The sequence below is a fragment of the Aotus nancymaae genome, unplaced genomic scaffold, assembly GCF_030222135.1.
Source record: "Aotus nancymaae isolate 86718 unplaced genomic scaffold, 86718_ANA_hifiasm-v0.15.2.pri h1tg000004l, whole genome shotgun sequence".
Lineage (NCBI taxonomy): Eukaryota > Metazoa > Chordata > Mammalia > Primates > Aotidae > Aotus > Aotus nancymaae.
The window spans coordinates 30,506,387-30,531,919 of record NW_026988415.1 but is presented as its reverse complement, the minus strand read 5'-3'; the positions used below and the strand labels follow the sequence as shown (position 1 = coordinate 30,531,919).

General features: G+C 36.8%; 1 protein-coding gene across 2 annotated transcripts in view; it reads right to left on the bottom strand.

Annotated features, from left to right (window-relative positions):
* Nucleotides 1-25,533, bottom strand: part of KLHL13 (kelch like family member 13) — a 201,087-nt gene that overhangs the window by 157,363 nt on the left and 18,191 nt on the right. The window lies entirely within an intron of this gene.

Below are 25,533 nucleotides of genomic sequence, written 5' to 3'. Positions count from 1 at the left end.
CCCATGTAACAAAATGCACTTGTACCCCTTACATTTATACAAATAAAAAACAATATTAATCCTTCCAGTTCATGAAAGAAAGAAAAAATGCTTATATAAAGAAATTATATGTATATATATAAATAATACATATGGATATAAAGAAAGAATTTTTGTATAGCTGTGCAATATATTTTGTTTCAAGCTAAATGTCATTGAAAAAAGGCAAAAAGGTTTTTAAAATTTTAAAAGTGTATAAAGTAAAAAAGTAACAATAAGTTAAGGTTAATTTATTATTGAAGAAAAAATATTTTTTATAAATTTAGTAGAGCCTAAATGTACAGTGTTTATAGTCAATAGTGGTATACAATAATGTCCTAGGCATTCACATTCTCTTCTCACTGACTGACACCCATAACAACTTTCAGTCCTCCAAGCTCCATTCATGATAAGTGCCTTATGCAGGTGTACCATTTTTTATCTATTATATCATATTTTTATCGTACCTTTTCTGTGGTTAGCTATATTTAGATACACAAATACTGATCATTATGTTACAACTGCCTATAGTATTCAGTACAATCATGTGCACTACAGGTTTGTAGCCTGTGAGCAATAAGCTATACCATATAGCCTAGGGGTGTAGTAGGCTATATCACATACATTTGTGTAAGTACACCCTATGATATTCACACAATGACAAAATTGCCTAAGGATGCAATTCTCAGAATGTATACCTGTCATTAAGTGATGCATGCTGTGTAAGCATTTAAGGCTACAAATTTTCCTGTAAGTTTTGCTTACACTGCACCTCACACATTTTGCTATGCAATGTTTGTTATTGCTCAGTTTTAAGTAGTTTGCATTTCTATTAGGATTCCTTTGACCCTATGTGTTGTTTAAAAATGTTTTTCAATATCCAAACATGGATATTTTTAGTTATTTCTTATTTTAGCATAATTTCATAGTAATCAGAGAATATACTCTAATTTTCATTCCTATGACTATTTGTCGAGACTTGTTTGATGGCCTAGTATATGGTCAATTTTAATAAATGCTCTGTCTGTACTTGTGAAAAGACATTTTCACCACTTGCTAAAATAGTCTACGTATACTCAATAAATTAAGCTTGATAATTGTATTCAAATTATGTATAACCATACTAGATTTTTTGTCTGCTTGTTCTATCAGTTACTAAGATAGGTGGTTTAAAATTGTTCATTCTAATTGGTAGATTTGTCATTTTCTTGTTGTTCAGTTTTGCTTTATATATTCTGAAGCTATGCAATAGGTCCACAAAAGTTTAGAATTGTTTTCTCTTTCTGATGAATTGAAGCCTTTATCATGATGTGGTCAAATGGAGAAAGAGGCTGGGACTAGTGGCACACACCTGTAATCCCAGCACTTTGGGAGGCCAAGGCAGGAAGACACTTAAGCCCAGGCATTTGAGACTAGCCCGGGCAACATAGTGAGACCCCATATCTGCAAAAATTTAAAAATTAGCCAAGAGTGGTGGCATGTGCCTCTAGTCCTAGCTATTCAGGAGGCTGAGGTGAAAGAATCACTTGAGCCCTGTATAGGTCAAGGCTTCAATGAACCAAGACTGTGCCAGTGCACTGTCACCGGGGTGACAGAGTGAGACCCTGTCTCAAAAAAAAAACAACCCACAAATGAAGAAAGAAGTCCTCATTCCCTCTATTTCTCCCTTCTCCCCTGTATTAGTCTGTTTTCATGCTACTGATAAAGACACACCTGAGACTGAGCAATTTACAAAATAAAGAGGTTTAATGGACTTACAGTTCCACATGACTGGGGAAGCCTCACAATCATGGCAAAGGGCAAGGAGGAGCAAGTCACGTCTTACATGGATGGCAGCAAGCAAAAAGACAGCTTGTGCAGGGAAACTCCCCCTTATATAAAATCAGATCCCTTGAGACTTATTCACTATCATGAGAGTGGCATGAGAAAGACCTGCCTCCATGATTCAATTTCCTCCCACCAAGTCTCTCCCACAACACATGGGAATTCAAGATGAGATTTGGGTGGGGACACAGGCAAACCATATCATCCCCCAATATCATCCTCTCTACATACACCTGGCTGTGGATATGATAGTAGATTGAAATTTCAGCCCTATCTATACTAGGGTTTTCTGTTAACATTATTTGCAATACAAATATAGAATATAACAATAGAAAGTCATAGAAGAATTAAGGAATAATTCTGAAAGTTGTGGGAAGGGGTGTTTGAAAAAGAATGGTTAAACATTCTAACAATATAAAGTTGGCTACCCAGACTTTATGTCCAGTTTACTTTTATAACTTTTACTCACTTCTACCAGTCATGACTATTCATTTCTCTTCCTTGCCAGTAATTATCATGTGAGCCTGCCTCTATTCCCCCCTCTTATATCTGTCAGAGAAGTCACTCTAGATCAAATAATTCTGTTTCAAAGCTGGGAGGGACCTTAAAAGATTTTATTATTGGGCCGGGCGCAGTGGCTCATGCCTGTAATCCCAGCACTTTGGGAGGCCAAGGCGGCTGGATCACGAGGTCAAGAGATCGAGACCATCCTGGTCAACATGGTGAAACCCCATCTCTACTAAAAAAATACAAAAAATTAGCTGGGCATGGTGGCACGTGCCTGTAATCCCAGCTACTCAGGAGGCTGAGGCAGGAGAATTGCCTGAACCCAGGAGGCGGAGGTTGCAGTGAGCCGAGATCGCGCCATTGCACTCCAGCCTGGGTAACAAGAGCGAAACTCCGTCTCAAAAAAAAAAAAAGATTTTATTATCTTCTTACCCTTAACATACCTTATAAATGAGGAAACTAGGGTCCTCATAGCTAATTTGTAGCAGAGTAGAGATTAGAAAGAGTGCCTCTCCTTTCTGACTCCTTGTCCTATTTTTTTTCTGCTTTTTTCCATTTTAGTTGCTCATTATAGTCACAGACTTTGCGATCTGCTGACTTACTGGAATGTTCTACCTATATAAACTGTTACAAAACTGTTTGTTTCTTCTTAGGAGTCTCCTCGATGTGAAGGGTCACTATGACCTTAGCAGAAATGTGGGTTCTACCTAAGGGTTTGTTTATGAAGTAAAATCCTCAACCATAAATCTGTCAGCCCTTGTAGGTTGAGAAAAAGCTGGTTCTCATAAGGGTTCAGAATCTCTTTTAATGCATATTTATGAGTCTGACCTGGCAGCAGACATTCATGTGCATTTCACCTAGTGTAATAAATGTGTTGGCCTCATCCTGCTGTGGGGGTTCCACCTGCATGTTTCTTAGTAAATCACAGTTTCTACACTTATCATGCACACTGCCAGGAAATTTTCCATGGATGTTCCCACTCCTTTGTATTATGCCACTGCTTTCTGTATGAGCTGGCTGGAGCAAGATAGGGTAAATACCACGCCTTTCAAGCACGTCACTGAATTTATGACCACAGCAAACATTTTCCACTGGTGATTTTGTAAGAACTTATTGTCAAGTTATAAACTTTATGTAAAATCTCTGTGCCCATAATTATCATCTGGGCATAGAGATGTTGCATAGAGTTTACAACTTGACAGTAAGTTTGAAAACTGGACCTCCAGTAAAGTCATTTTTTATTCAATGCCACCCACTCCCAAATTGTTTCACTATAAAAAATTTGATAAGATTTTCTTGGGTTTGTGAGGCTGCTTCTCTTTCTTTTCCCATCCTAACATGTGCACATTTAATCATTCCTCTGCAAGTGTTCCCTTCCCTTCTAGAGAGTCACTACTTATATTGAGAGTTACTGATAGAATGCACTACACATATGAATAGTATTGGGGTAAAGAATACATTGAGAACTACTGGTTCAGCCCATTTGGATTGGAAAATTGTTTAGATAGTCTATGAGGCTTTTTGACTCAGTATCTCTGATCATTGCTCTTTTCCCAAGCTCAATACACTACAGTTAATATTCTTGTGTCTATAAAGCCTCCAAGAGGTGATAAAGGTTGACTTCAGTCTTTGTTAGACAACATGTATGGGTTAACTAGGCAAAGTGGGGAAGGGAGTGGGCATTCCAGGCTGAAGGAGCCACATAAGGGAAATAAAACATTAACTAGAGCAGAGAACAGTTTGTTTGCTGTTTGTGGAAGATGATGAGAATCAGCAAGTGACCAGGTCCACACTAAAATGTTTATGTGTAACTCAAAAAAGGTCTTTTTATATACTGATGATACTGGGAAGCCACTGAAATACTTTTAAGTAAGAGTGACTTCAGAATAGCATTAGCAGTATTTCTCAGAATGCAGTTTGTTGAGTAAATTGAAAGAAGGCAAGTCCTGAAGTCAGTGGATCAATTAGAAAACTGATAGAGTAATTCAAACTAAAGAGTTCGAACTAAGAAAAAAGAGAGAGGAGGGATGAACTGAAAGCTATTGAAAGATTTCACTACTTGAATAGATGCAAGAGTGAAAAGTGGAGAGGAATAAAGAATAAAGCTCAGGTTTCTGGCTTACAATACTTGGTGGAAGACCTGCCATTCCCAGTGCCATAGAATACAAGAGGAAGGAGGAGAGGAAGAAGAAAATCATGTAGGCTATGATGAGGAGTTAAATTCTGGGCAGGTTAAAATCAAGGCACTGTGTGCCATCCAAGTTATCTAGTAGACACAAAAGGCTTAAAAAATAAATTTTGTGCCAGGTGTGGTTGCTCATGCCGGTAATCCCAGCATTTTGGGAGGCTGGGGCAGGCGGATCACGAGGTTAGGAGATGGAGAACATCCTGGACAACATGGTGAAACCCTGTTTCTACTAAAATATAAAAAATTAGCCAGGCGTGGTGGCATATGCCTGTAGTCCCAGCTACTCCAGAGGCTGAGGCAGGAGAATCTCTTGAATCCGGGAGGTGGAGCTTGTGGTGAGCCAGATCACGCCATTGCACTCCAGCCTGGAGACAGAGCAAGACTCCGTCTCAAAAAAACAAATAAATAAAAATAAATTTTGTTATGTGTGGTTTTTTCACCACAATTTTAAAATAAATATTTACAAAATTTATTTTAGACGTCATCGGCAAACAGGTGGTAATTGAAACCAAGGGGATATGTGAAAGTGATTGCCCAAGGAGGGTATATAAAATGAGAAGGGAAGAAAAATGAGACAGGGTTAAAGAAACTACCAACATCATAACTGAAGGCATGCAGAGGAAGAGATCTATAAGAGTGATGGGCGGAAACCAGGAGACCAGGAGCCAGTGTATTTAGGAAACTGAAGAAAAAATGCTTTAACCAGTGGTCATCACTCTCATGCTCCAGAGATACCAGGTAAAAATGGACTGAACTTGCTCATTGGCTTGGATTCAGCTACTACAGCTTCTTGGTGACCATGGTTGGTGACAGCAGTTTCACATACACATTATTTTGTAGCTATGCTTTTAGCAGTACTCCTCACTGGAGACATGTTTTCTTCATCCAAACTACCTAACAGTAATAATAAGCACTCAATTCATATTTGTTGAATTAATAAATTTCAATCTGATATTTCTTATTATCAGGGCTGGGTATGTTTTACCAAAAGTTCATTATTTTTTCTCTGATGTAATAGTTTGCCAGATTTTATTTCTATGTCATAAGATACTTGTGGAAAAAAACTGTTTTTTTTTTTTTTTTTTTTTTATTTTATTTTATTTTTTTAATTTTTTTTTTTTAGAGAAAGAGAGAGAGAGAATAGGAAGGAGAAAAAAGGAAGAGAGAGAGAGAGAGAGAATGGGGAGGAGGGAGAAGGAAAAGAAAGAGGGAGAGAGAATGGGAGTATTGATTTCTTGCCCAGGCTAGAATGCAATTTAGTAATGGGTATTGAAAACCTCTTTTATACTGATAATTATACTTAATGATGTAATCAGGAAGGAGTAAGGGAAGAAGATAACAAACAAACAGCCAACCAATATTTAATTTAAACCTATGAAATGCTATGCGATTACTGAGGAGTGATTTACTTCCAATTATATAGTCACCTTTGGAATAGGTGTGAGGTGGTAATGTATGTTTTGTGTATTTGAAATGGAGAGTACTATAAATATTTATTAAGTTTACTTGTTCCGGGTCTGAGTTCAAGTTCTGAATATCCTTGTTAATTTTCTATCTCGTTGATCTATAGAATCGTTAGCTCTTCTTGTTGCATTGATCCTTTTGCCATTATGTAATGTCATTCCTCGCCTCTTTTGATCTTTGTTGCTTTAAAGTCTACTTTATCAGAGGTGAGAATTGCATCTGCTGCTTTTTGTTTATTAGTTTATTTTTACTCTCTGTTCAATTGGTAAATCTTCCTCCTTCTCTCTGAGTCTTTGTGTATTGTTTCATGTAAGATGGGCCCGGATGCAGCATACCGATGGGTTTTGGCTTTTTATCCAATTAAAATATATGTAAGTTTAATACCAGCATTTGATGCTAGCTGGCTGTTTTGCCCATTAGTTGATGTGAATTTTTTATTGTGTTAAAGTTCTTTGCTTTTTGATGTATTTTTGGAAAGGCTGATATTGGTTGTTCCTTTATATGTATAGTGCTTCTTTCAGAAGCTCTTGTAAAGCAGGCCTGGTGGTGGTGAACTCTCTAAGTACTTGTTTGTTCGCAAAAGATTTAATTTTTCCTTCGCACATAAAGCTTAGTTTGGCTGGATAGGAAATTCTGGGTTGAAAGTTCTTTTCTTTAAGGATGTTAAATATTGGTCCCCACTCTTTTCTGGCTTGTAGGGTTTCTGCTGAGAGATCTGCTGTAAGTCTGATAGGTTTCCCTTTATGGGTAACCTGAACTTTCTCTCTAGCTGCCCTTAGTATTTTCTCCTTCATTTCAACCCTAATAAATCTGGCAATTATGTGCCTTGGGGTTGGTCTTCTTGAAGAATATCTTTGTGGTGTTCTCTGTATTACCTGGAGTTGAATATTACCCTGCCTTGCCAGGTTGGGAAAATTTTCCTGAATGATATCCTGAAGAGTATTTTCCAACTTGGATTCATTCTCTTCATCACATTCAGGTACACCTATCAAACGTAAATTAGGTCTTTTCACATAGTCCCATATTTCCTGGAGACTTTGCTCATTCCTTTTCATCCTTTTTTCTGCATTTTTGTCTTCTCGTTTCATTTCACTGAGTTGGTCCTCGACTTCTGATATCCTTCCTTCCGCTTGATCACTTCGACTGTTTAAACTTGTGCATGCTTCGCGAAGTTCTCGTGTTATGTTTTTCAGCTCCATCAATTCACTTATATTCTTCTCTAAATTGTCCATTCTCATTAACATTTCGTTAAACCTTTTTTCAAGGTTCTTAGTTTCTTTGCATTGGGTTAGAATAAGTTCTTTTAATTCACAGAAGTTTCTTATCACCCACGTTTGGAAACCTGCTTCTGTTATTGGAATACCGGTGTAATCTATTAAGCCTTGTTCCGTTACTGATGAGGAATTGCAATCCCCTGTAGAGGGAGAGGCATTCTGATTTTGAGTATTCTCTACCTTTTTACGCTGGTTTCTTCCCTTCATTATATATTTGTCCGTCTGTCGTCTTTATAATTACCGACTTTCTAACTGGGTCTCTGACGTCCAACTTGTTGATTCCCTGCGCCGAAATCTGAGCAATCCACTGAGCCGGCCAAAAGAGCGGTGTTAAGATTGATGGTGCTTTTCTGCCCGGGAATATCCGGACTCTGCACCAAGAACTGGCGTGCTAAGGCACCAGCAAAACCGCCACGCCGGCCACAAGAGTCGCCCTGGCGACCCGTGGAGCTCCTCCACTGGGAATCTCGTGGTCCGTGAGCAACTAATATTCGTCTGAAAGTGTGGCGTCCTCTCGTTCTTTGCGCTTTCACTGGGAGGTACGTGCCCGAGCTGCTAATCATCAGCCATCTTGAAAAAAACTGTTTTTAAATGCTTCATTAAAATAGTTAAGACAGTTTCTTTTTTGTCTAAGTGAAAGCAGGTTTATTAAGAAAGTAAAGGAATAAAGAATTGCTACTCCATAGGCAGAACAGCCCAATTTCTAATTTTATGTTTATTTCAGCACTAGGAATTTCAGCATTAGTGATTATTAATATTTATACTTTATTGTACAACAGTTTTGTTTCTTCTATTTCTTCTGCCTTAATAAGGTTAAACTGCAGTTTTAGTTGAGGTCACTGGTACCTTATTTAGAAAGAGTAGCATAAGAAGAGAATGTTGTAATGTGCTCCAGGATTGAGGTTTATTTTGAAATTAATTATTCTGAGAGATTTTTTAAAAATGTGACTGAATGTAACAAATCTAACCAATCACAAGATAAATTATTATACACAATTGGGATTTATCTGCAACTTTAAAATAACTTGTAATTCTTTTGGTTATGTGGTCACAACAGTTTCTGAAACATTATCATTTAGTTAGCCCTTTCCAGGAATTTGTTTAGCATGCCTTAGATAAAACTGCTTCGTTTTTAAGGAGGTGGCTCCCGCTGTAGTTATTGCATTGGGAGCAGGACTGGGAACAAGAGACTTGTGGAGCAGTTTATAGAGAAAAATGGGTGTAATGGTTAATTTATGTGTCAACTTGGTTGACAAAAACTTTGGTCAACCATTATTCTAGATGTTTCTGAGTAAAGTAGGTTACTTTGCATAAAGTAGGTCATCCTTCCTAATGTTGGTGAGTCTCATCCAATCATTTGAAGGCCTTAATAGAGAAAAGACTGCTCCTTTCCTGCCCCTCATCCCCAAATAATAAGACTGCCTTTGGCTGGGGCTTCAACATTAACTCTTTCCTGAGTCTCCGGCCTGTAGGTTTCCACAGTTCTCTTTCTCTTTCTTCCTCTCTCTCTCTCTCTCTCTCTCTCTCTCTCTCTCTCTCTCTCTCTCTCTCTCCACCCCCCACCCTTCTTTCAACCCCCATCCCTTGATAGATAATCTCCTAATGGTTCCGTTTCTCTCTGAACAACCTCGATTAATACAAGGAGAAACATACTTTTGCTTTGTTATTGTATTTTGCTTTCCACACCCACCTCTGTGTTTCCTCTTGGCTTGGTGCTTTCTGGAATTATGTGGCACACTTGACTATGGCTGAACTTCAGTGAAAGTGCTAAGACTTTACAGTATAGCAAGGCATACTGCTAGCTGGTGTAGTGGGTCTCCAATCTACTAGGCTAGGCACTTAAAGAGTTTACAACTGGAAATGATCAAACGTCTACATGAGACAATGCCAAATGTGATCAATTCTATAAGAGAAAGTTAAGCAGCATGCAGTGGAAATCTACAAAAAGCAATGACTTCTGCTTGGGCGAATGAGGACATTTGGGGCTGCTTCTTAAGGATGGATGAGGTTTAAATTATTGCCTTGTTGTGGAAGGGTGTAGGAGTATAAAAGTATACTCAAAAACAAGGGAGCATGGTGAGAAAAGGCCTGGGACCAGGTAAGGAGGGGGTGGATCATGAATAAGGAAAGATGTTACATATTATGTGCCAGTATTTTGTGAGGAGCACTCACCAAGGAGATATGCTCAGAATTAAACAAGCCCTAGAAAGGAGACAGCCTGCTGTTTTCTCTCAGCAGCCATGGAACACAAATGTGTACAAATACATGTTTACATACATTCTGTTTTCTTCCATCAAAGTTGCTTCTGGTTGGGAGCACCACAACCTTGCCATATAACTTGGCCTGTTCTACTACCTGGAACTGATTTTTACCTGCCGGTTAAGTGCCACTCAGGGAGAAAATGAACCTTGGGATCTGACAATCCCTGCTTCACAATTGTGTTCATGGTCACAAGGGCTTGCAGTTTCATGCGAACACTTACTCTTTGCTAGTGAGGCATTCTTTTGCAATAATTCAACGTGAGATGACATATATAAAAGTGCCTTAAAAGCTCTAAAGTAAGGTACAGATGCAGACATTATTGTAAGTTTTTTTTTCTAGAAACAGTGGAATTATGTGAATGTCATATTCAAGTTTTTGAGCAAGGGTCTTACTCTAACTTTCTGCAATTAAATATCTGTGTAACAACTCTTGTTTTAAAAGTTACTTTTGGGGCCGGGAAAAGTGGCTCATGCCTATAATCCCAGCACTTTGGAAGGCTGAGGCGGGCGGATCATGAGGTCAAGAAATCAAGACCATCCTTGCCAACATGGTGAAACCCCATCTCTACTAAAAATACGAAAATTAGCTGGGCGTAGTGGCACACGCCTGTAGTCCCAGCTACTTGGGAGGCTGAGATGGGAGAATCGCTTGAACCTGGGAGGCTGAGGTTGCAGTGAACCAAGATTGCACCACGGCACTCCAGCTTGGGTGACACAGCAAGACTCCATCTCAAAAAAAAAAAAAAGTTACTTTTATTTTCAAATTGGCCAGTTTTGAACCTCTTTCAAAGGATTGAATTAATAGAGGTGGCAGAAGGGGCTCCTTACAGTTTAGTGTCACCTACAGCAGTCTGTTGGCAAGTTTGTATTTCATAATCACAAATAGTGGTCCAATTTATAATATAAATCACATGGGCTTAATATTAAACATTTTAATTAGGTTTATTGAGGTGTAATTTACATATAGAAAATTCACACTTTTTAGGTGTACGGCTGAGTTTTGACAAACATATAATAGTAGTAACTATAACCACAATCAAGATACAATCTAGAAAAATTCCATCACTGTCCAAATTTCCTTGATGTGGAATCACCCACTTTCCTCGCCCCCATTCCCCAGCAAGCACTGATTTGTTTTCTGTCCCTATAATTTTGCCTTTTTCAGAATGTCATACAAATGGAATCATGATCTATTTAGCCTTCATGAGTCTGACCTCTTTTAGTTGATTACCACTAACGCCTTTGAGATTCATCGAAATTTTTGTATGTATCAGTACTTTGTTCCTTTTTATTGTTGAGTAGTATTTTTTGGTGTACATATACCACTGTTTGTTTATTCAATCACCAGTTGAAAAACACTCAGGCTATTTTCAGTTTACAGCAATTATAAATAAAGCTGCCAGAAACATTTGTATACATATTTTTCTGAGAACATAAGCTTTTACTTGTCTAGGGTAAATACCCTGGAATGAGACTGCTGGATCATATGTTAAGTGTATGTTTAACTTTGTAAGAAACTGCCAAATTATTTTCCAGGGTAGCCGTATCATTTTGTACTTCCATCAGCAATGTATGAGAGTTTTAGTTGCTCACAATCCTTGCCAGCACCTTGGTATTGTCAGTTAGGTATTCTTTTTTTAATTTTAGACATTCTAGTCGGTACCTAGGGGTATCTTATATTTTATTGCAGGCAAATCATACCACAGTAAAATTGATCATCTAAAGATAAAAGACAATCAACAAAGAAGGATAAAATACTAGTAACATACAAAAGTGACTAAGAATAAAAATTCAAAGGAGAAAAAGAATTCATAAAATTCAAAAGAAAAGCACAAATAGGGCAAACGATTTGAAATTACAAATTTGCAGAAAAAGAAATATGAATATCCAAGAAGTGTAAGAAAAGATTCAGCCTCTCTAGCTAAATATCAGGACATACAATAAGATTTTAAAATATATAGGAAGTCTAGCCAGAGCAATCATGAAACAGAATGAAATAAAAGGCATCCAAATATGAAAAGAAGAAGTTAAACTATCCCTCTTTGCTGATGATATAATTCTATTATTAAAATACCCTAAAAACTCCACAAAATGCTACTAGAACTGATAAACCATTTTATCAAGATTTCAGGATACAAAAGCAATGTACAAAAATCAGTAACTGCCTTTCTATACACCAATAACACCCAGGCTAAGAGTCAAATCAAGAACCCAATACTATTTACAACAGTCGCAAAGAAAATAAAATACCTAGGAACACAGAGAACCAAGGAGGTAAAAGATCTCTACAAGAAGAACTATAAAACACTGCTGAAAGAAATGAAAGACAATACAAACAAATGGAAAAACATTCCATGCTCATGGATTAGAAGAATCAATATTGTTAAAATGGCTATACTACCCAAAGCAATTTATAGATTAAACGCTATTCCTGTGCAACAACCAACATTATTCTTCACAGAACTAGAAAAAACTATTCTAAAATTCATATGGAACAAAAAAAGATTGCGAATAGCCAAGGCAAAGAGAGAAAAGAAGGAAGTCAGAAGTATCACACTACCTGACTTCAAATTATTCTATAAGGCTAAATAACCAAAATAGCATAGTACTGGTACAAAAGCAGACACATAGACTAATGGAACAGAATAGAAAACTCAGAAATAAAGCCACACACCTACAACCATCAGATCTTTGACAAGGCCAACAAATACAAGCAATAGGAAAAGGACTCCCTATTCAATAAACGGTGCTGGGATAATTGGCTAGCCGTATGCAGAAGAATGAAACTGGACACTTGACTTTCACCATATACAAAAATAATTCAAGATGGATTAAAAATTTAAGAACCCAAACTATAAAAATTATAAAAGAAAACCTATGAATACCCTTTTCAGCATCAGCCTGGGCAAAGAATTTTTGGATAAGTCCCCAAAAGCAATTGCAACAAAAACAAAAATTGACAAATGAGACCTAAGTAAACCAAAGAGCTTCAGCACAGCAAAAGAAACTATCAACAAACAGACAACCTACAGAATAGGAGAAAATATTTGCAAACTATGCGTTCAACAAATGTCTATTATCCAGAATCTATAAGTAACTTAAACAAATCAGCCAGCAAGAAACAACCCTATTAAAAAAATGGGCAAAGGACATAAACAGATACTTCTCAAAAGACATACAAGCAGCCAACAAGTATATGAAAAAAATGCTCATCACTAATCATCAGAGAAATGCAAATCAAACCCACAATGAGAAACCCTCTCGTACCAGTCAGAATGGCTCTTATTAAAAAATAAAAAAACAACAGATGTCAGTGAGGCTACAGAAAAAAGGGAACACTTATATACTATTGGTGAGAATGTAAATTAGTTCAGCCGAACTGTGGAAAGCAGTTTGGAGATTTCTCAAAGAACTTAAAACAGAACTACCATTTGATCTGGCAATCCCATTCCTGGGTACATAGTCAAAGGCAATTAGATCATTATACCAAAAATACACACACATTTCTATGTTCATCATCATGCTATTTATAATAGCAAAAACATGTAATCAACCTAGTGCCCATCAATGGTGAACAGGATAAAGAAAATGTGGTATATATACAGCAAGGAATATTATGCAGCCATAAAAAAGAATAAAATTATGTCCTTTGCAGCAACATAGATGAAGCTAGAGCCCATAATCACAAGTGAATGAACACAGGAACAGAAAACTAAATGCCACATATTATTACTTATAAGTGGGAACTAAACATTGAAAACATATGGACATAAATATGAAAACAATAGACAATGCAGACTACTAGAGGGGTGAGGGACAGAGTGGGGCATGGGTTGAAAAGGTACCTATTGGGTCTTGTGCTCACTACCTGGTTGCAATATACCCATGTAACAAACCTGCATATGTACACCCTGTATCTAAAATAACAGTTGAAAATATGTTTAAATACTCCCTAGCAAGAATAAATTATTTTTCTCTCTATCCAATTGTGTGCACACTTGTGCCAAACAAAGTACATCAGATATGTCAAAGGGGTAGGCATACAGCTAAACCCACTCATCATGGGAACATGGCTTTTGAAACAATTTGTCAATATCTATAAAAAATAAGAATACAAATAACCACTTATTACAGTGATTTTTATTTTTTGGTTTTTAAAATTGATACACAATAATTAGACATATTTTTAGGGTACACATAATATTTTGATACAAGCATACAATGTGCAGTGATCAAATCTGGGTAATTGAGTTATCTATCACCTCAAACATTTGCCATTTCTTTATTCTGCGAAAATTTTGAATCTGCTAGCTATTTTGAAATATTCAATAAATTATTGTTAACTACAGTCACCCTATTGTGCTATTAAACACCAGAACTTATTCTTCCTATTTAACTGTGTGTTCGTACACATTAACCAACCTCTCTTCATTCCTCCTGCTACCTTTCCTAACCTCTAGTAACCATCATTCTTTTCTCTACCTCCGTGAAGTCAAGTTTTACATGCCTGTAATATTTGTAATCTTTCCATGCCTGGCTTATTTCACTTAACATAATGACCCCCAGTTCCATCCATGATGCTACAAATGACAGGATTTAATTCTTTATAAAGCTGAATAGTATTCCATTGTGTGTGTGTGTGTGTGTGTATATATAAATATATATAACACATTTATCCAGTCATCCTTTGACAGACATTTAGGTTGATTTCATATCCTGGCTATTGTGAATAGTGTTGCAATAAACATGGGAGTGCAGATACTTCTTCAATATGTTTATTTTTCTTCTTTTGAATATACAGTCAGCAATGAGATTGTTGTATCACATGGGGAATCTATTTAGATTTTTTAGGAATCCTCACACTATTTTCCATAATGGCTGTACTAATTCAGAACTCCTACCAACAATATATAAGTTCCCTTTTCTCCACATCATCCCAGCATTTATTTTATGTCTTTTTGATAATAGCCATTCTAACAGGGATGAGATGATATTGCACTGTGGTTCTGGTTTGCATTTCTCTGATGATTAGTGATGTTGAGCATTTTTTAAATATATCTGTTGGCCATTTTTATATCTTATTTTGAGAAATATCTGTTCAGCTCTTTTGCCTACTTTTTAATCATATTATTTTCTTTTTTGATATTGAGTTGAGCGCCTTATATATTCTGAATATTCACTCCTTGTCAGATGCATAGTTTGCAAATATTCTCTCACATTCTGTTGGTTGCCTGCTCATTGTTTCCTAGCTGTGTAGAAGCTATCTAGTTGACATAATCCCATCTGTCTATTTTTGCTTATGTTGCCTATGCTTTTGAAGCTTAGCCAAAAATTTCCTTCCCAGAAAAATGTCATAGAGCATTTCCCCTGTGTTTTCTTGTAGTAGTTTCAGGTATTACATTTAATTCTTTAATCCATTTTGATTTGATTTTTTGTATATGGTGAGAGATAAGGGTCTATTTCATTTTACTGCATATGGAGATCCTATTTCCCCAGCACCACTTATTGAAGAGACTGTCCTTTCCCCTACTGAATGTTCTTAACACATCTGTTGAATATCAGTTGGCTGTAAATATGTGTATTTGTTTCTGGGTTCTATAGTCTGTTCTATTGGTCTATGTGTCTTGCTTTTATGCTAGTACCATGCTGTTTTCATTACTTTAGCTCTGTAGTATAATTTGAAGTCAGGCAATGTGATTCCCCCAGTTTTGTTATTTTTGCTAAGGATAGCTTTGGCTATTCTTGGTTGTTTGTTGTTCCATATAAGTTGTAAGAATGTTTTCCTCTATTTTTGTAAAAAATATCATTGATATTTTGGTAGGGATTGCATCGACTCTGTGGATCAGATTGGGTAGCCAATATAGACAACAGTATGGAAGTTCCTCAAAAAATTAAAAATAAAACTACTATCTGATCTAGCAAGCAAATTCCAAATGTATATATATACATATATATATATACATTTGTATATATAATTATGTCAGAAAGATACCTACACCCCCATGTTTACTGCAGCACTATTAACAATAACAAAAATATAGAATCGACCTAAGTGTCCATCAATGGATAAATTAATTTTTTAATGTGGTATACATACACAATGGAATACTATTCAGCCATAACAAAGAATGCAACCTGTCATTTGTGACAACATAGATGAACTTAAAGGACATTATGTTAAGTGAAATAAGACAAGAACAGAAGGACAAATACCATATGATCCAACTCATAATGGGGAATTTTTTAAAAGTTGATCTCACAGTAGTAGAGAGTAGAATAGTGGTTACCAGAGGCTGGGTGAGAGTAGGGGGCAGGTAATAAGGAGAGGTTGGTCAACATAAAGTTACAGTTAGATAGGAGGAATAAGTTATGGTATTCTATTGCATAGTAGGGTGACTACAGTTAACAATAATGTATTTTAAAATAGAAGAGAGAATTTCAAATGCTCTTACCATGAAGAAATGACATATATTTGTGATGACTGATATCCTATCCAATGACTGATTTGATCATTACATAACATATACATGTATCAAAACATCACATTGTATCCCATAAATACAAATAATTATCATTATCAATTAATAACAAAACTTTTTAAAAAGGCTAAAAATAAATGCACTATGCATCTAGTTTAATAAGCTAGAAAAACAATGTTATAAAAATCAAAGAAAGTACAAATGTAGAAATAATTTAAAAAAACAAAAATAAATAGAAAACTAAAACAATAAATGGTCAAGAAAATCAAAATTTTGGTTGTTGTAGTGGTTCACACCTATAGCCCCAACACTTTGGGAGGCCAAGGTAGGCAAATTGGTTGAGGCCAGGAGTTTGGGATCTGCCTAGGCGACATAGTGAAACTCTGTCTCTATAAAAAAAAAAATGTTTATAACTTAGCTTGGAGTGGTCTCATTCACTGGTAGTCCTACCTACTGTTGGGAAGCTGAAGCAGGAAGATCCCTCAGGCCCAGGAGCGCTATGATTGCACCTTTGCACTCCAGTCTGAGTGAGAGAGTGAGAACCTGTCTCACAAAATGTTGGGTTGAGGATTTTATTAGCTGAATAATAGTGACAAACTTCTTAAAAGACTGATCCAGAAAAAGAGAAAGAGACAGCATGAAGATATTAGGAATAAAAATGAACTTCACAATGCTACAGATATTTAAAAGATTATAAGAAAGGTTGTAAGGAAACAGGAACTTAGAGAAATAAACTGACAAAATCTCTCTGAGGGATAACGAGGATATATTTATAAATATACATACTTTTTGCTTCACAAATTCCAACTCTCCATTGTTATCTCACAATTGTACACAGAAACGTGCAAGGCTGTTTTTAATATCAATCACAAAGTCCATACCCAACCATAATGTCTCTAGGCAGGAGACTATTTAGATAAATTATAAAACATCCAAATGACAGAGTACTATGGAGTTATTTAAAATAAGGTAATAGGCTGGGTGTGGCAACTCACACCTGTAATCACAGCACTTTGGGAGGCTGAGTCGGGTGGATGACTTGAGGTCAGGAGTTTGAGATCAGCCTAGCCAATATGGAAAAAAACCCATCTCTACAAAAGATACAAAAATTAGCCGAGCATGGTGGCATATGCCTGTAGTCCCAGCTATTTGGGAGACTGAGGCAGAGAATCACTTGAACCCAGAAATCAGAGGTTGCAGTGAGCTGAGATCATGCCACTGAACTCCAGCCTGGGCAACAGAGCAAGAGTCTGTCTAAAAAATAAATACTAATAATGAGGTAACATACCACATAAAAACTTGTTCACAAATGCTAACAGCAGCTTTATTAATAATAAGTAAAAAGTAAAAATAAACCAAATGACCATCAACTAATAAATGAATACACAAAATGTAGTATATCCATAACTTGTAGAATTATTCATCCATAGAAGAAAGCACTAATACATGCTATAACTAAGATGATAATTGAAAACCTTATGCTAAGGGAAAGAAGTTAGACACAATAGGTCATTTAACATATTATTCCATTCATGTAACATGTCCAGCATAAGCAAATCTGTAGAGACAGAAAACAGAATCATGATTACCAGGAACTGGAGAGAAGGGAGATAGGAGTGTCTGCTAATTGGGTACACGGTTTCTTTTTTTCTTTTTTGAGAGTTTAGTACAGATTCAAACTTTATTATAGAACAAATAGGATGAGTAAAAGGATAAATAAACATATATATATATTTTTAATTTCAATAGTTTTGGGGGTACAAGTGGTTTTTGGTTACATGGATGAATTGCATGAAGTGGTGAAGTCTGGGCTTTTAGTGTACCTGTCACCCAAATAGTGTTCATGTTACCCCATAGGTAGTTTTTCATCCCTCATTCTCCTCCCAAATCTCCCCGCTTCTGAGTCTTCAGTGTCCATTATATCATTCTGTATGCTTATGAATACCCACAGCTTAGCTCCCACTTAATATCACTCTATATGCTTATGAATACCCACAGCTTAGCTCCCACTTAAAAGTAAGAACATGTTATATTTGTTTTTCCATTCCTGAGTTACTTCACTTAGGATAATGGTCTGCAGTTCCATCCAAGTTGCTACAAAAGACATTATTTCAGTCTTTTTTATGGGTGAGTAATATTTCATGGTATATACCAAATTTTAACACAAATGCAAATATATCAAATTTTCTTTATCCACTCATCAGTTGTTGGTCACTTCATTTGATTCCCTATCTTTGCAATTGTGAATTGTGCTGCAATAAGCATATGCATAAAGATGGATTTTTTTTTTTTTTTGAGACAGTTTTGCTCTTGTTGCCCAGGCTGGAATGCAATGGCATGATCTTGGCTCACTACAACCTTTGCTTCCCAGGATCAAGCAATTCTCCTGCCTTAGCCTCCCAAGTAGCAGGGACTACAGGAGTAAACCACCACACCAGGCTAATTTTGTATTTTTAGTAGATACGGGGTTTCACCATGTTGGTCAGGCTGGTCTCAAACTCCTGACATCAAGTGATCCTCCCGACTTTGCCTCCCAAAGTGCTAGGATTATAGGTGTGACCCACCATGCCTGGCTGTCTTTTTGATATAATGGCTTTTTCCCCCACTTTGGGTAGATACCCAATAGCGAGATTGATAGATTGAATGGTAGATCTACTTTCAGTTCTTTGAGAAATCTCTAGACTGTTTTTCTTAGAGGTTGTACTAATTTACATTCCCACTCACAGTATATAAGCATTCACTGATGAAAACGTTAGATCATTAGATCAAAATTATATCATTGTAATGGCAGAACAACTTTGTGAACATACTAAAAAACCACTGAATTGAATACTTGAAAATGTTGAATTTTATGGTATGTGAATTATATCTCAATTTTTAAAATTATATGAGAAATAAAAGCATAAGGTAGGTATTTATGTCCTGATATAGAAAGATCTATAATATAAAGTTTTTTAAGTAGGCATAGATCAATGTGTATCATGTACTTCCACTTGTGTTTAAAAGAGGCTATACATACATGCTTATATTTGCATAGAAAACATCTGTGAGCAAAGCAAACAAACAAAATAACAATGGCTGCCTCCAGAGAGAGAAGACTTATTTTTCATGAATACTTTGAGTTTCTGTAAATGTTTTGTCATATGTGTTAGATGCCTTTATAACATAAAAAAATAGAAAGCATACGAAATATGTACATTGAAAAGCAACAATAATACTATACTGACCAAAATTAGAAAGTTAAAGATAACACATTTATATCCTTTTCTAGTGGGTAATCTCCAGCACACAAACAAAATCTGCCCTTCTGCTTAAATTCTTCTAGTCTATGAGGCATGTATTAAAATGTGTTAGTCCTATATGGACCTATGACGAAATACAAATGTGGTGAAATTATAACATAAAGCATTACCTTAAGGTTATGTTAAGTAACAAATAACAATATTACTCTACAAGAATACTTTTATTTTTTACTGCTAGACATGACACTTAAATACTCTAAAAATTGGAAAATAATGGATTTCTCTTATCAAAAATGAGAAAAATAAAATACTTAAATTATGCCCAAGTCTCCAGCGTTTAGGCAAAATTTGAGATAATTCAAATCATAAAATCTCAAAGTTCAAAGTGAACTTTACAGATCATATGGGTCCTGCCACTTACACAATGCTTAATTTCCCTCTAAACTCTCATCCTTGTTAAGAAGTTAACTAGCCTTCCCTTAACCACCTCCAGTAATGGGAACTCCCTATAATTTGTGATGGCCCATTCCATATTTCAATAGCTTTATCAGAAAAATCTCCTTATACTGAGGTGACATCTAACTCTTTGAAACTTCTACTCACTGAATCTACTCTGTGTGTGTGTGTGTGTGTGTGTATATACACACACACTGAATTCAGTATGATACTAGTCTCCATTCTGACTTCAAAATTTTTCTCTCATGAAATCTATGTCATCCATATATCCTTTTAACTTATTGCCCTTATCTCAAACAGGATTTTAAATAAGTAAATTCTTAAAGGTATAACAAATTCTCATATGTGGTACATGTTTCTTAGATTTAGCATTCTGTCTTACAAACTAAGGAGCTGTTGCCTACATAATGATAACTTTAAATAACACTATTGACAAAGCAGCAAAATAGAATATAAAGCCATTCCAAAATGTCTCCTGAGTTAGGACAAGGAATAATTTCTAGTTTCATGATATAATTAAACTATAATAACTGACAAAAAAAAATCAGCAAGGCCAAAATAAGTCAAATTTCCTCTGGAAAGATGAAGTAGATGCATGTTTCCTTATTTCTCCTATAAAATATGGCTAACAATCACAGATATTATATATAGAAACATAAAATGGTTCTGAAAGGTGGTAGGAACAAGCAGATGAGCTAGGGACCTCAGGATCCAAGGAACAGAACAGTGGAGATTTTCCTGGGAATTCTTTGTTTTTTTGGGGTTTTTTGTTTTTTGTTTTTTGTTTTGTTTTGGTTTTTGAGACGGAGTTTTGCTTTTGTTACCCAGGCTGGAGTGCAATGGCACGATCTCGGCTCACCGCAACCTCCACCTCCTGGGTTCAAGCAATTCTCCCGCCTCAGCCTCCCGAATAGCTGGGACTACAGGCATGCACCACCATGCCCAGCTAATTTTTGTATTTTTAATAGAGACGGGGTTTCACCATGTTGATCAGGATGGTCTCAATCTCTTGACCTCATGATCCACCCGCCTCAGCCTCCCAAAGTGCTGGGATTATAGGCATGAGCCACCGCGCCTGGCTGGGAATTCTTTTTGCCTAATATATTTCAGGCATAAAGCTGAAGAAACTGGCAACCTAGAAATGACAGTGAGCACAAACCAAAAAAAAAAAAAAAGAAGAAGAAGAAGAAAAAAAGTCTGCTGTCTCTAGCCAGAAGACCAGAAAAAGGGCAGAATATCAGGACAGAAAATTCTTAGACAATAATCACTCTACTCCAGCTATACACTACAGGAAAAAAATATGGCTGCACCCTCATTCACGTCACCAAAGGCTTGGTGGGAATCCTAGACTTACACCTTCACAATGCTGTAGTGAAACACACTCCTTTCTGCCCTGGGATGGGGTCAGAAGAGGCCCAGTGGAGAGCCAGGACTTTCACCACCATCCCCCCTAATGGTGTCAGTGAAGGCTATGTGTGAGCAGTAACAAGGTACTCTTAGCCCTCTCAGGCAGGGAGATATCACTGGAGGTCTAGTGAGGGGTCTAGTAAGGAGCCACGACTTCCACCCTCACCCACCAGTAAGGATAATCCACCCTCTTAGGTATCAAGCAAGGTCAATTAGGAAACCTGGATGTCTAGACACACCTGGCAGTAATGAGGCAGTGCCCTCCCCCCCCGCCCCACCCTGACACAGCATTAACAGATGAAGCCAACTAAAACAAAAGTTTCATTTATAAGGCAAGATTTTAAACAAAAATAAAAAATAAATTAAAAAAAAAAGGTTCAGTGAGATCCAGAATCTTATGGCATAATGCCTAAAATGTCCAGGTTGCCATCAAAAAATCATTTGCCATACCAAGTACCAGGAAGATTCAGCTGCATTTAAAAAGTATCAATAGGATTGGGCATACTGGCTCATGCCTGTAATCCCAACACTTTGAGAGGCCACGGCAGGTGGATCACTTGAGGTCAGGAGTTCGAGACCAGCCTGGCCAAAATGGTGAAACCCTGAATCTGGCCAAAATGGTGAAACCCTGAATCTACTAAAAATATAGAAAAATTAGCTGGGCATGGTGGCATACACCTGGAATCCCAGCTATTCAGGAGACTGAGGCAGAAGAATCGCTTGAACCCAGGAGGCAGAGGTTGCAGTGAGCCAAGATCATACCACTGCACTTCAGCCTGGAGGACAGAGTGAGACTCTGTCTTAAAAAAAAAAAAAAAAGTATCAATAGATGTTGACACCAGAATGACAGAGATGTTAGAATTATCAAACAAAGATTTTAAAGTAGCCATCATAAAAATACTTCAATCAGCAATTATCACAATATTTGAAACAAAGTCTCAGCAAAAAAAAAAAAAAGTCTCAATAAATAAATAGAAGATATAAAGAAGAACCAAATGGATCTTTCAAAACCAAAAAATACAATAATTGTAATAAAATACTCGATAGGCTCAACAGCAGAATGGAAAAGACAGAGGAAAAAATCAGTGAACTGTAAAACAGAACAACACTAAATATCCAACCTGAAAAACAGAGATAAAATGAACTGAAGAAAAAAAAAAGAACACAGAATTAGGAACTTTAGGGACTATAACAAACAATCTAACAAATTTGCATTATGAGAGACCAGAAGGAGAGAGAAAGAGGGTAGGGCTGAAAAAATATTCAAAGAGATAAGAAACCAAAAGAATCAAGAAGTCATGCAAATCCCAAATAGAATATACCCAAGAAAATCCACTCTAGGATAAAGAAAATGTGAGATACACACACACACACACACACACACACACACACACCATGGAATACTACTCAGACATAAAATTGAATGAAATAATGGCATTCACAGCAACCTGGATGAAGGTAGCATCATTATATACATACCAGAATATTCTAAGTGAAGTAACTCAGAAATGGAAAACCACAAAACATCATGTATTCTCACTCATATGTGGGAGCTAAGCTATGAGGATGCAAAAGCATAAGAATGATACATTGGACTTTGGGGACTCAGAAGAAAGGGTCGGGGTGGCGAGGGATGGAATACTTCACATTGGGTACAGAATACACTGCTTGGGTGATGGGTGCAACAAAATCTCAGAAATCATCACTAAAGAACTTATTCACGTAACCAAACACCACCTGTTCCCCAAAAACCTATTGATATTAAAAAATAATATAAGAAAATAAACTCTAAACCACATCATAGTCAAACTTTTGAGATGTTATTAACAAATAAAAAATTTTTAAAGCAGTATAGAAACACCTTACCTATCAGGGTAAACAATTCACATGACAGCAGATTTTTCATCAGAAACCATGGAGGCCATAAGGAAAAGACACACAAGACTATTCTTTCTTTTTTTTTCTACCCCAAGCTTTTTATTCTGTAAATGAAGAAGTTGAACTATAGAAATATGAAATAGCATGCTGAGATCACACAGCTAAATAATAGAAGCACTGAAATTTGAATCCAGGTTTTCTCATTTCAGTTCATTACTCTTGCCAATGTACTTTGCAAATTGGATGATTATTGTTCATTTCTTTTTATTTTTGACATAGCACTCTAAATGCTTTTAGGGGAATTTATTCTTGCCAACTGCTCACAGTCTTGGGGGACTATTGATCCAGGTCTTCCCCAGCTAGGGCTTGATTACAGTTTTTTTTTTTAATTGTACTTTAGGTTCTGGGGTATGTGTGCACATCATTCAGGATTGCTGCATAGGTACATACATGGCAAGGTGGTTTGCTGCCTCCATCCCCCCATCACCTATATCTGGCATTTATCCCCATGTTATCCCTCTCCAACCTCCCCACCCCCAACTGTCCCTCCCCTAGCACCCCCCACCAACAGACCCCAGTGTGTGATGCTCCCCTCCCTGTGTCCATGTGTTCTCACTGTTCAAGACCCACCTATGAGTGAGAACATGTGGTGTTTGGCTTTCTGTTCTTAAGACACACAAGATTTTTCAAGTGCTGAAAGATAAGAACTGTCAACTCAGAATCCTACATCAAGCAAAAAAAAAAAAAATCTTCAGGAATAAAGGGAAAATCAAAGCATTCTCATATAAAGAAAAACTAAGATTTTCTCACCAGCATACCTACCCTATTAGCTAAAAGTTGTTATCTAAACCAAAAGAAAATGATAAAAGAGGGTATCTTGGAAAATCAGGAAGGAAGAAAGAACATGGTAAGCAAATTATGTACCAATACAACCGATTTTCGTTCCTTCCTCCTCCAGAGTTCTCTAAATTATGCCTGTTGTGGTGACATATTTCTATATCTTCATTGTGGAAGTGGTTACGTGAATCCATAATGTGATAAAATGTCACAGAACTATACACACCCATTGTACCAATATCAATTTCTGGGCTATGAAAATATACTATAGTTACATAAGATGTAGTCATTGAGGGAAACTGGGTGATGGGTACCTGGGACCTCTCTGTACTATCTTTGCAAGTTCATGTGAATCTGCAATTATTTCAAACAAACTTTTTAAAAAGTTTAGTCAAAAGCAGGCTACTTCCTGGCTAGCCATGTGCAGAAAGCTGAAACTGGACCCACTTCTGAAACCTTACACTAAAATTAACTCCAGATCAATTAAAGATTGAAAGATAAGACCTAACACCATAAAAACCCTAGAAGAAAACCTGAGCAAAACCATGCAGGACATAAGCACAGGCAAGGACTTCATGACTAAAACACCAAAAGCAATGGCAACAAAAGCCAAAATAGACAAATGGGATCTAATTAAACTTAAGAGTTTCTGCACAGCAAAAGAAACAATCATCAGAGTGAACCAGCAACCAACAGAATGGGAAAAAATTTTTGCAATCTACCCATCTGACAAAGGGCTAATATCCAAAATCTACGAAGAACTAAAACAGATTTACAAGAAAAAAAAACCTATTCAAAAGTAGCTGAAAGATATGAACAGACACTTTTCAAAAGAAGACATGTATGAGGCCAACAAACATATGAAAAAATGCTCATCATCACTGGTCATTAGAGAAATGCAAACCAAAACCACATTGAGATACCATCTCACGCCGATTAGAATGGTGATCATTAAAAAATCTGGAGACGACAGATGCTGGAGAGGATGTGGAGAAACAGGAACACTTTTACACTGTTGGTGGGAGTGTAAATTAGTTCAACTATTGTGGAAGACAGTGTGGCGATTCCTCAAGTATCTAGAAATAGAAATTCTACTTGACCCAGCAATCCCATTATTGGGTATATACCCAAAGGATTAAATATCGTTCTGTTATACAGACATATGTACACGTATGTTCATTACGGCACTGTTGACAATAGCAAAGACCTAGAACCAATCCAAATGCCCATCAGTGATAGAATGGACAAGGAAAATGTGGCACATATACACCATGGAATACTATGCAGCCATAAAAAAGGAGGAGTTCGCGTCCTTTGTAGGGACATGGATGAATCTGGAAACCATCATTCTCAGCAAACTGACACAAGAACAGAAAACCAAACACTGCATGTTCTCACGCATAGGCGGGTGTTGAACAATTAGAACATATGGGCACAGGGAGGGGAACATCACACACTGGGGTCTATTGCAGTGTGAGGGGCTAGGGCAGGGCCGGTGGAGAGTGGGGAGGTTGGGGAGGGATAACACTGGGAGAAATGCTTGATGTAGGTGATGGAGGGACAGAGACAGCAAACCACCATGGCATGTGTGTACCTATGCAACAATCCTGCAAGATCTGCAAATGTACCCCAGAACTTAAAGTGCGATTAAAAAAAAAAACAGGCTACTTCCTAATAGTGAAACAATTTTAAAACAAA